This window comes from Anticarsia gemmatalis, chromosome 21 (assembly GCF_050436995.1).
Source record: "Anticarsia gemmatalis isolate Benzon Research Colony breed Stoneville strain chromosome 21, ilAntGemm2 primary, whole genome shotgun sequence".
NCBI classification, from domain to species: Eukaryota; Metazoa; Arthropoda; class Insecta; order Lepidoptera; family Erebidae; genus Anticarsia; species Anticarsia gemmatalis.
This window is the reverse complement of record NC_134765.1, coordinates 1212103-1224898: the sequence shown is the minus strand read 5'-3', so window position 1 is coordinate 1224898 and position 12796 is coordinate 1212103. Positions and strand designations below refer to the sequence as shown.

At 32.1% G+C, this 12796-nt stretch overlaps 1 protein-coding gene across 1 annotated transcript in view; it reads right to left on the bottom strand.

Moving 5' to 3' along the window:
* LOC142982270 (IDLSRF-like peptide) overlaps window positions 1-12796 on the bottom strand; it is a 114151-nt gene extending 101355 nt beyond the window's left edge. The window contains exon 1 of the mRNA XM_076128694.1: window positions 12643-12796. The gene's annotated coding sequence lies outside the window, so the exon portion shown is untranslated. The remainder of the gene's footprint in view (window positions 1-12642) is intronic.

Sequence of the window (12796 nt, the reverse complement as noted above, 5' to 3'; positions counted from 1 at the left end):
TAATTGTATGTGTATATAGGCCTCCTAAATTATGTAATCTAAGTAAGTTCTATGAAAATTTGGACCTTGTTTTAAAAAATATCTGTAAAAAACCCTTACAAAAAGTAATTTTATGTGGAGACTTTAATATAGATATTTTGAACAGAAATAGAATCACCTCAGAATTTGAATGCTTTCTCAGGAGCTTCAACCTTAAACTAGAAATTAATCAGCCAACTAGATTTATCAGTAACACTTGTTTAGACAATTTTGCCCATAATCTTAAGCAGACGTGCCAACATGAAGTCACCGACTTTGGATTATCTGACCACACTGCTCAGTTAATTAAGATAAAAGTTAATAAAACGAATCAAATAAAAACATGGAGAACATTAAAACGAGATATAACTCAAGAAAACCTTATTAAATTTCGATCGCACCTTGAAAGTTTGTCATTTTCTGATGTATATAATACAGTGGATGCTAACGAAGCCTATGATAACTTTCTAGATATTTTCCTACTGTTACATGACCTCTGTTTCCCATATAAACTAGTAACTGTAAAATCTGAGAAAAAACTAAAATGGGTCTCTCGAGGGATACGAATATGTAGCAAAAAACAACGGCAACTTTTATGGCAACAAAGACAAAAACCAACTTGCGAAAACAAAAATAAATTTAAGATATACTCAAGGAGGTTTAAAAAAATTATTAAACTTACACAAAAATCTCAGAATAACAACTTAATAAATAACTCAAAAAACAAATCCAAAACGGCCTGGCAAATTATTAATAATAACAAATTTGTAAGAGAACCCATTTCTCAAATAAAAAAAGGAGATGTAATAATATCAAACCCTAATTTAATAGCTGAATCTTTCAATAACTTTTTCATTGAACAAACCTCTTGCATATCTAAACATACGTTACGCGATACCATTAACTTAAATATAAACCCACATACAATATTTATAGCCCCAGTTATATCCCTAGATGTATTACATATAATTAAAAACCTATATTCTCAAAGATAATAGAGAAAATCATCTATCAATCTTTTGACAGCTTCCTAACTAAATACCACATACTATGTGACGAACAAAAGGGCTTCAGGAAAAACAAAAATATAAACATGGCCATCTTTGATTTTCTTCATGAAATAATGCCTAAAGTAGATTCCAAAATACCGGTATGTGCAATATATGCCGATATGTCGAAAGCTTTTGACTGCGTGGACCACGATATTCTTTTAACCAAACTTAATGCGTACGGTATTCGTGGCAATGCTCTAAATCTAATAAAATCTTACCTCAAAGGCCGTAGACAATGTACAGAGATATCAAGCCTGTGTTTAAAATCTAGGAAGGAGCTAAAATCTCTATCGTCATTTAAGGAAATAAAATATGGAGTCCCGCAAGGAAGTGTCCTCGGACCTTTACTATTCCTCTTATATATTAATGACCTGCCACGTCATATATCTAATCCAATGGTTTTATTTGCAGACGACAGTACTTCAATAGTTTCATGTACTAATATAGACTCATACGCAAATGATATCAATAACTCAATCAGCAAATTAATAAAATGGCTTGACAATAATAATTTAGTTATAAATCTGCAAAAAACTAAAACTATGCATTTTCACCAACGTATATCCACAAGTGACATGGATATCAACTACAATGGCCAATCTATCGATAAAGTGAATAGCACAACATTTTTAGGAATCATAATTGATAGCCAGTTAACATGGAAGCCACAAGCAGAAGATATCTGTAAGCGTTTAAGCACAGCCGCGTTTATGCTATACAACCTATCCAAAAAAGTTAATTTGTCAACAATATTAGTGGCCTACCATGGTCTGGTAATTTCTATCTTAAGGTTTGGTGTAATTTTTTGGGGATATTGTAGTGAACGAGAAAGCATTTTTAAAGCTCAAAAACGCTGTTTGAGAGCTATATTTGGTCTCAAAGTTACTGACAGTTGTGTACCTATGTTTAAGTCTCACAAATTATTAACTTTCCCATCCCTCTATATCCTCGAATTGGCATTATTTGTTATAACTAACCGTAACTTATTTGCAACATTAACAGAAACCAGAAAACGAAGTACATCATTAAGATCACAATATCAGAACTTACTGTGCACAGGCACATTTAAAACTAGCTTATTAAAAAAAAGTGTGATTTGTATGGCTCCTGTCATCTTTAATAAAATTCCTGATCATATAAAAACCTTGCCAATGATGAAATTTAAAAAATGTTTTACGGAATTACTTGTTGATAAATGTTATTATTCTGTCCAGGATTTCCTAAATGATACATTTTAATCACATAATTGCCTTATTTAACTATCTTGTATAAATATTATTGTATTTGCATGCCAACAAGGCAGAATGTACATGGTTCTTTATTATGTTATTTTCCATCCTATTTGTATGTACCTGCATTCTTTGCAAATAAAGTCCTATTCTATTCTATTCTATTCTATTCTATGTCTTTACATCTGCCTGTCTGTCTGTGTGATTGTTCGATTGTCTGAACGTCTGTCTATCCGTCTGTCACCAGGCTGTATCTTTTGATCAGTGATAGTGGTTTTATAGCTAGCTAGCTGATAATAATCGAGAAAGAACTACTCCAACCACAAGTCAACATAACGTTGACTATCAATCAGTTTCTGAATGATTGTTCAATCCCTACGGTAGACACGCGTCAAGTAGTTTGATCGACCTCAAATCTGGGTTTGATTGATAACAAAGCCTTTTTCTAAAAAAAACCTAGGCTTATTTACCAATAACTCTAAGAAAAAGGATGATCGACTGTCGTATAACGATTGAATCCTTAAATTTCTGGAGTTTATTAAAATTGTTCAAACACTTGCACCAAGTTGACAAATACAAAAAATAAAAACCACAGCCGCAGCACTGTAGTTTTCAACACAAATAGCCTTTGAAAACTTAAAATAGAGTTTCTTTAAAATAGAACTAGTCAAAGAATTTCTTGCGGCACCTATTCAGAACTTTTAATCTATAAATCTGTTCGCAAAACTTTTAATTCCACTCAGGATTAAAACTGAAAGAACATACCCCCAATACCTTTTATTTTCCCTCAGTTTCGTCTTAATTTTCTTTCTATTTACACTTCTTCTTCCCAATATACCATTATAAGTAAATTCAACTCATTACCACTACTACCGTTCCACGGCTGGGTAAGGGATCCTGAAATAAGGATACGGCTACTCCATGAGTCCACCACGCTGGCCATGTGGAGTTTGCATCCCCTCAAAAACTTTTCCATCACTATATTTTCTCTCACCGTTGGAACAAGTGATATTGACCAACCAACTTAAAAACAGCTTTGTAACTAATTAACAAGCCTGTTTAACTGTCGCAATTAATAAAAAACATTTCATACATACATATCATCACGCCTTTTTCGCACAGGGCCTCTGCTTACCCTTATCTCGTCTCTACTTGATAGCTTACAAACTTCCCAAAAATATTATTTCCAATAAGGTGAATTTGGGTAGCTTTGAATCATTTGGGTAATATTGACAGTGGGAATATGAACTAGTTTCGATTATTTTTTCATATGAAACCAGGTACCCAGGTTGACTACGGCTAAAATAAAATCTTTTCAAAAACAAAAGCGTTTCACAAGTAACCCTAACGATGCAGTTGGTTGAGTAAACCTCTGTAAATTGCGTCACAATGACCAGAGTGGCTAGTACTGGCTAGCGCTAGTTTTTATCACGATTTACTACGGAGGGTTGGAAATACGCTGGGAAAAAGGGAAAGCATTTTTGCAAACACGTTAAGCACTCTTACGTTATTATTCTTACGTTAGGAAGTGAATGTAAATTATAGAAATGGTTATATCATAAGATTGTAACAAAAAATATGTTCAATAATAGTCTAAAAATCTATAACTACTACTGCAAAATTGTCATATTTATATTTTAGAACTAGATTTGATCGATTTTCTGTAACTATTAAAAGGTGAAAATGTTTTTTATAAAGATAAGATTTAGCTTTGTTATTTACGTTTCTGCATAATTTATGTTATTTCAACAAGACAACGTAGACATAGGATATATTTTTCAAAAACTATACAGTTTATAAAAACACATACAGTTTATAAAAAAAATCGTATCTGTTAAAAAAGAAAAATAACGACTTAAATTTACAAAATCTATTTCGTTAAAAAATACCTATTCTGTAGCAGCAAAATTACATTATACGTAAAAAAACAATACGTATCTCGCAACATACTTTTACAGAAACATAATAGCACACATATTAAAGCATAGAAAAGTGTATTATCATAAAAAGACAGAAGTAAATCATAAAAGCGAGCCTTCAGTTAATAAATTAGATTTTTAACCGTTTGAGTCGGGCAGTAGGCCAAGGGCGGTTTCAGGCCATTGTCAAAATACACAATCGATAAACATTTGAGGGTTGTTTTTGCCGTTTGCGGTTCAAGTGTCTTGGTTTGTGCCGTTTTGCGGTTAATGTAGAGTTTTACTTTATGCCGGAAATTGTTTGAAGTATTTGATTTGATTTTTTTGATTTTGAAATACAATGGTGTTTCGGTTTTCGGTTTTGAATTGTAATGATTGAGTTTATTTGTGTTAAATATCTTGATACAAACAAGACTTTTTAAGTTAGTTACATTAGGAATATATGGATTCAATCGAGTAATTAATAAAGATATTTAACATTTGTTGTCTTCTACATAACATTAGTTTATTAAAATTCTGACTTGAAATTCAAACCTTGGGTTTCTTAATCGAGAAAGTAGCTCAAGCTAGCTATTCTTTATATATTTCGGTATTTTATGTCGTTAGTGGTCAATCTGATATCAAAATCATTAAATCGGCCGAAGACATGATAATTGGGAAAACACAATCATTACATTTTTCATTAATATTAAACCTAATTTTGTTTACAAAAATACACTTATGTAATGTTTTAAATTAGCTTCATATACTACATGATCTTATCAAAGCAACACAAAGGAACAATAAAATATCAGTCTAATACCTACACTGAAACTTTAAAGCTAAGAGAAATTCTAAGAGTTCTACGTGGGTGCTCTCCTCCGGCAAATCGAGTAATACTTTATACTCTACAATGTTTGTCCAAGACATAACGTGGGAGGTAATGGAATCACACAACACTTTCTTAAGATAACAGTAAATTACTTTGACTTTTAAAACCTGAGATAAGGGGTAAAATGTCTTAAATGACTACAAATGTGGAGAGGTGTTTGTTTGTCCTTTGTAAAGGCAAAACGGCTGAATCAATTTTGGTAAAAGTTTGAAGAGTGATAGATTACTATTTACGGAAGAACGTAGATTGTTTTTAATAGTAATAAACTTATTGCAGGCTTAAATTTTCATTCGTGGCAATTTCAACAAAAAATAACCACATAACTCTATTGTTTGCCGCTATGTTTCTTCCGGAGATATGTTACTGTATAAGCTAGTATGCCTGGAATATTTTTTATAACAAAGCAGTAAAAAACCTAAATCAAAATAACAAAGCCTATCTTTCCAAATATCAATTTTACTCACAAAAGTCAGACCTCATTCAGTATTCTGTAAAAGAAGAATCCAAATCTATTTCCCAGTTACGATACATCTCTGCCTAACCCTAGATATAAATAAGGACATATTATATCCATTTAATATGTCATGAATAAACAACGATCATATCCAATTCCGTTTTGTCCTCACAGATCCGCTCAGATCCGCTCAGATCCGCACGGATCCATCACGCGGAGACTTCAATCGTAACCCTCTGAATGCCGAAGGATTGAGGTACAGACAGCAGAAAGACATTTTTGAAAATATGTGAAGTGAGTTACGCAAAAAATATTGATAGTCATAACTTTTAAACTCTCGCGTTGCATGTTTAATGTATAATAGAATACGGGAATTAACGCGAAAACGCATTTTTCCTTGAAATGCCTAACGTTCCGGCGCAGGTTGCACTCGCCGTGGTCGCAGGCAGCATTTTAAGGTAAAATGCGTGTTTGCGTTAATTCCCGTATTCTATTCTACATTAAATATTGATAGACTAGTAACAGTTGATCCATGGGGGTCAACTCATATTAATAAGAAAAAATCCCTGAGTGAGTCACGTAGGGGTAGTTATTAATTTAACCAAAATGGAACATTTTAATGCTCAAATATATTTTTTCCTTTTTTACTCTTAAACTGGTGAACCGATTTGGATGAAATTTTGCGTAGATAATAGTCGAACACCTAGGATCGAAAGCAGACTCCTTTATTACGAAAGTGATTTTATTGACGTTCCCAAGAAGGGTTGTAGACACCTCAGATAAAACTCCTAATAAATGTTTTTGAGATAAAGTATGTTATGCCGACTCCATGTAACGTGGGTAAGGGCAAGAAAAAAAAGAAAATTTTGCTGGTTGCTTCTAGTAGATAATGATACTGAATGCAGTCAGAGCCGCATGCTAGTAGATATATGAACAGATACTAGAAAAAAGTTTATGTCAAACTTAGGGTATCTAAAATAATCTATTCTTGTAACACCTGAAGTTATTAGACAATATATCAATATTGTGCAACTTCTGTTGTCTGTACCGTCGGCAAGGAAAGGTCGTCAGGCTATCGATTCCACTGGTTCATAAAATATGTACAGTTGTGACGTGCGACGGTTGTCTTGTCAACTGTATAGACTCTAATGATGGTATAAGACTCTATTTTGAGACTGGTGTTATCTTTACTCATGTAATAACTTTGAAGGGAGTTACTTTAAGAGTTTGAATTAATCTCTTCTGGACACTCCAGATGGATATAAAATAATTTAAAGAGGAAACCACGGAAGTTTAAGAATAAATGGTGTTCTTTAGTCACTGCCTACCTCTGAAGGCGTGATTTTATGCAAGCATTTTCTTTTTCCCGTCGAATAGCAACTAAAGATGAAAAATATTTGGTAAAAAATATTGATTTGGATTTTTTACAAATAGTAGGTACGTAAACCTTCAAAAACCAGAATAAAGATGCAAGCAAGCATTATTTAACGGGTTAAATAGTTAACTAGTACCTGAACTTTTTCTACACTATTCTAACTAAAGTAATTTTCGATAACTTTACCTTTGAAAGTATTATACCTGACTAGTCTGCAACTTTTCTCATATCGCTCTATTAACAGAGAAAATGTAGTATAAAATAATATTTAAACTTTACACTAAAAAAGAGATACCTTATGTTAACTTTTTTTATCAACTATAAAAGTACTGAACTTATTTCAATAATATAATCTTAGCGAAAATTAGGTACTTGACAACAGTCAAAACAGCTATTCTTTATGATATGTTAAAAACAGATTTTAGTATAAAAGACGGTAGTGACGTCACAGTTTCGTATTTTCGTTGGTGTGAAATGAGTGTTTAAAAATATGTTTCAGTTTGTAATAATTAATAGCATTATTTACAAAAATAATTACATAGCCATTTTAAATGCACATTTTACGAGTACAAGTTCAATACATTTTCGTTAACCCAATCGCATTGGGAACAAAACAATTATACCTGTCTTTCTATATTTTTATTCCAAGCTGACTTCAAGACGCCCACACCATGACAGGCCTCTATGGTATCCCAAAGGCACCGTAGGAGATTAAGGGATTAAGCCGGCGGGCCTACACCTTTGTATGCATAGAGGCTTACTGATGGCTTGAGGGAAACCCATGGGATTTCACCATGGAACACTGTTAGGGAAAATGCTTTTGAGTAGATTTTACCTTTTTGTAGTGGATTTTTTTGTACCTGCACGTCTGTTTTATGCGAAAATGTTAGTAAAAAAAATAGAAATATTAAGTTTAACATGTATTTATAGGTACTTTATGTTTAATACTTATAAGTTTTAATCCAGTTAAAAGTGTTAAAAGATGATCATATTATTGTATGTTAATAAATATTAATGTATACTTTAGCGTTCAACAATAAATAATGTTTTGAACAACGCACATAATATATTGCCATTTGAGTTCAAACTATGCAGAGCCACAATACGGTAATCAAACCACTGATAAACGTATATAAACTTCTATATACAGAGTTATATCTATAAAAAGGGTGATAGAGTATAAGTTAGTTCACATTGTTAAAAAAAAATAATCCTAGTTTATTTTCATCATATAATACATTAATTATTGTATAAGCTATTATAGAATAAACATCCAGATTAAAATTTATCCGTATAAAACCAAGCACTGTCCATATTTAAATCAAGAAGTAAAGCATTAACAAAATCCAATTATTTGAAGCAAATATTGACAATTATTATAAAAAAATGGCTAGCTATTCAGAAAAGGTAGAACAATATTACCTAACCTATCTAATAATATAATCTAGCACTCAAATTACGTGGCCTAATAAGATCCGATACATATAAAAATAGTATTACTACAAGAAAGCCACCTGAGACCGCAAATGAAGTTAATTCGACCTCTACAACACGTAAACGAATCTACGTGGTATTACGTGTATGGAAAAGAAATGTATGCTCTTAGGAATTATAAGGAAATTGCTAGTGAAGTGTCTGAAATAAGTTTAAGGTGTTAAATGTAACGCGTGGTATTATTAGCCACCAACAATCCCTAGCCCTTTAAACTTTTTCTAAAATATTTGAGACTAGAATCACAAAAATCTAAGAGAAAGGAATATATTAAATTAATTGGTGATTTTAATAAGTTTTTTGTTTGTTGTTATAATAAACTAATCTTTTACAAAATTGTTCAATAGGCCGATAATTATATGCGGACAAAAATACTACGAGTTAGAATCAGTTAGCCTAGCCTTTCTTGCATCTATGTTTCAGCTTCCAGTCTCATCAGATGCAGCTGAATACCAGTATTTTGCACGAAGCGAATGCCTATCGGATCTCCACAATCCAGGTTCCTAGGTTATAACACTCATTATCTTACCTAAAGTAAAAAAAAACAGCTGTAGTTTCCACAGCATAACAACTAAAATGTTAAGAGTATAACGATCCTGATTTCTGTCGAAAATATGTATATAAAGATTTGTATTTAAAATGAATTCCAAAACAAGACAGTAAATACGCTACCTAATTTCTTTTCCCATTAGTAACCTCAATTACACAAAAGTACCTGTATACAGTACACTAGCTAAGTCGCACTCATATTTAGACCGGTCGATAATCTATTTGTATCAAGTCTTACTCGCCACGACCTCTACTTGGAAAAGTAGCTAAGATATTATGTTCATTTCTGTGTTTTCGGTTTTGAGATTTGTGTTTGAAGCTTATTCCAGAAAGCTGACATAATGATGTTTGGTGCCTAAAAATAATAAGAACCCAGTAATAAGAAACACCTTTTAGACAAATATAGGACATGTTAATAAAAATTATAGAATATCTAGTTAGTTATAAGTTGTTAAAGTCACGTTACTAAAGGAATCACTTTAAATCTCTGCCTACACATGTGGGAAGAAGGCTTAACATTGTGTATGTATGAATGATAAAGAAATACTGAATTTACTTTAAAGAAACTTCAATGAATTCTCTAAGTTATGATTTAGACACTACCTATATGTACAGGCCATTAAATAGGTAAAGGTAGCACGGTATATGCAACATAATGGTAGCAATATAAGATTAAAGCCTTAAACACATGATCAATTATATCATGCTTATCCACACGTGTACAAACACCATCACATTAATCAGTATTAAACAAACATCTTGTATACAACATTATATACAGTATGTTGAGATTGCATCACGAAGTCAAACGTCTGCTGATTGGTTGAACCAGATCAAAGCGTTTGATTAATTGTATGTACCATCTACGCAACTGATTGAAACTACTGAATTATTCAGAACCTGTATGTAATTAGTGGAAAATTGGATTTGTAATGATCGAATTACTATTTTTAACTTGCTTAACACGATAGCAAGAAATAAACGAAAACGTAAAAGGTACCAAACCATAAATCTATATTTCTTTTATAATTTATTGTTGACTGAATCATTTTATGTTATGTTTAATATCCATAATTAAATTTTATATTTTTTACAACTTGGAAAGCATTTAAAAATTCCTTTCGGGCTAAAATTTATTTTAGTCCATTTTGCACAACAAAGATTATTTATTTATCAAAATTAGCAAGTTCACATATTCCATAACTATTTTATACTACCTAATTCTCACCATAATCTAACAATGAAAACCTACATATGTACATACATTGGCTATAGAGCCAATGTCGAAAATGAAAACCCCCTGAAAATATTTTCCCCCACACAAAACAGCTTAAAAAATCCAACTTCATACTTTGATCCACACTTTTCTCAATAAGGATAAAAAAAAACAACTTTTACCCATAAAATCCGGGCGGGTAATCCCCTTACCCATAACAGAAGGGTATTACCCCATGAAATTATTCATAGTTCACCCCAGGTCATAGCATGGTGTGTTACAGTTATGAATATGTAATGGTCACACAATATTTGTTGTGTTAAATAATTTGTTAAGGTGACACTGAAAAATTGGCTTAGTTTTATGGGAGGTTCCTTGCTTATGGTGGTTTATGCTGATTACTTTTGGTTCCGTATATCGTTGGGCGAGTTTTAAAAGCACATATTTTTTATATTGTAGCTTTCTTTCTTTATGAGTTTGGCTATGCTCGCTACATCACTTCATATAATAAAGCAGTCTCTTCGCCGCATCTGTCTGGCGGTTTCTGTGTTCGCAATGAACTGAAATCAATTGAATGCAATTTTTCCTGTTTTTAAATTGCTGCTATCTTTTAGTTGTATTACCAAAAAAGCTTACAAACTTCGCTTGCTTAGCTCAGAATTTATTTCACCAGGAGTCAATATTGAAAGAATCTTACGCCTTTTTGATTTGGAATTTAAACATCAGAATTATCATTTCATGGTGGTCAGGAGGACCAATTCAACGAGCAATAAAATATTTTTATTTGTGTAAAATTATAAAGTACTTAAATTGCTTGGAAACTCGTAAAAGCAAATTAATTAAAATGTTATTCGTTTTATATTGAGAGCCCGGGAATACTTTCAACGATTAGTCTCAGAAAATAGTATTTTTATTTCTTAAGTCTTATGAAATAAGTACCTAAAAAATTTATATTAATTTTATAAAAGCAACTAGAGAGTTCTCTTATTTCAAAATATAATTTTATATACAAAAATAAGCCGCCAAATATGTTGCTAAGCGCAGACTTAAGAACCGCTCAACCAATCCTGATAGTCGTTTTTGTTAAATTGTCTTTAAGACACGGAAAAGGTTTTTTATAGAGAGACAAAAACAAACGAAAATGCAAAGAAAATTCGTGAGCAATAATACGCGGGTCGGTTAGTTAAAAATATTCTGTTCTCTATTTTACAACTTTCCAAAAATCTATAATGATTACTAACCTGATGTCCGTGTACACGAAATTTAAACAAAAAAAAGTTCTAAAAACAACTTTACTTTAGTTCATGAGACGGGCTTTAATGTATAATTTATTAAAATTTTGTGTAAATTATCGATTGAGTAAGAAAATATCTCCCGTGATTCCCCAAAGGACGGGTAGTTTTAAATAAATAAGTGCCTTCAGAAACTCAATAACCGTATCAAGAGTTTTCAACTAGCCTACTTCCCGTCATTTTTATAGCCTTTCAGATAGATTGTCTAAAAACTAGGCTGGATCTCTTTAGGGTCGTAAATGTTACTTTCTTGATTGCCGAAGAATCTAGTACTCCCTAGGTAATCCTAGGTTGTCGTATAAAAAATTTTTAGGCAAAAAAGTAGTTTATTAAATTTGAGTTGAAGTACCGCTCATAAAAAAAAATCATTTTGAGAAACCCAAAACATTATGGCCAGGTTTAAAAAGTTTCATAACATTATGTTATGGTACTAGATTATTTAGTTTGTTCCAGATTATTTGAAAATGTGCTACATTTTCTATTTGACCGCCATAACGCGGCTCTGTATAATACTATTGCAGAAAGTCATTCAAAGCTCTAATTTGCGTTTTTATTATCCAAGCCCCTTTTGTAACTAATAAGTTACATTTTTTCCATAATCATGCTGGCGAAAAGCTCTTACCACGCTACAACACAGACAATTTAAACCGCTCAAAACTGCAAAAGATATTCTTGCTTATCGAAATATAAAACGGCATTCATATTCAGGATACCGCATGATTCATCGACACAAACCTCACGGAACGGGAACTTTGTTTCCTCAAATACATTTAAGCATCTAATCCTCTTAAAACACAGGAAAATAAAAAAGTGAAATAAGTACTTTCCTCGACACAGTGTCACACTATGTGTGTGTAATTTGGACAAAAAATACGTGCCCTACCCTACTTGTTGACTATACGCGCAACAGTTTTAGTTCCTTTGTTACAAAAAGATTTTGCCCTCATTTCACCCGGTTATATCCCACTGTGTTTTGCCATATTCTCTTTTGTTTATTTCACGCCTACGAATAAAGGAAAAACCTTATTTTCTGCAAGATTTTTATCACGTAACCGAAGTAAAACGTAAAAAAATATTTGTAGAAAATTGTTTTCGTATTTTTTGTTTCGTAAAAAAGGCGGGCTTATTAATATCTTAATTTAGATCTATTAAATTAATTAATTAATCTAAACTTACCTCCAAAAGTTGGCTACCAAAAGCAGGATAAGCGGCGATCGCTCACAATATATTTTTTTCAAAAAACGTTAAAGACAAGATTATTTTTTTATATTTTTGCCTCTGAGACCGCGCGTCCGTGCCAGTGGGCTGTCGGTACGACACTGGTGAAAGA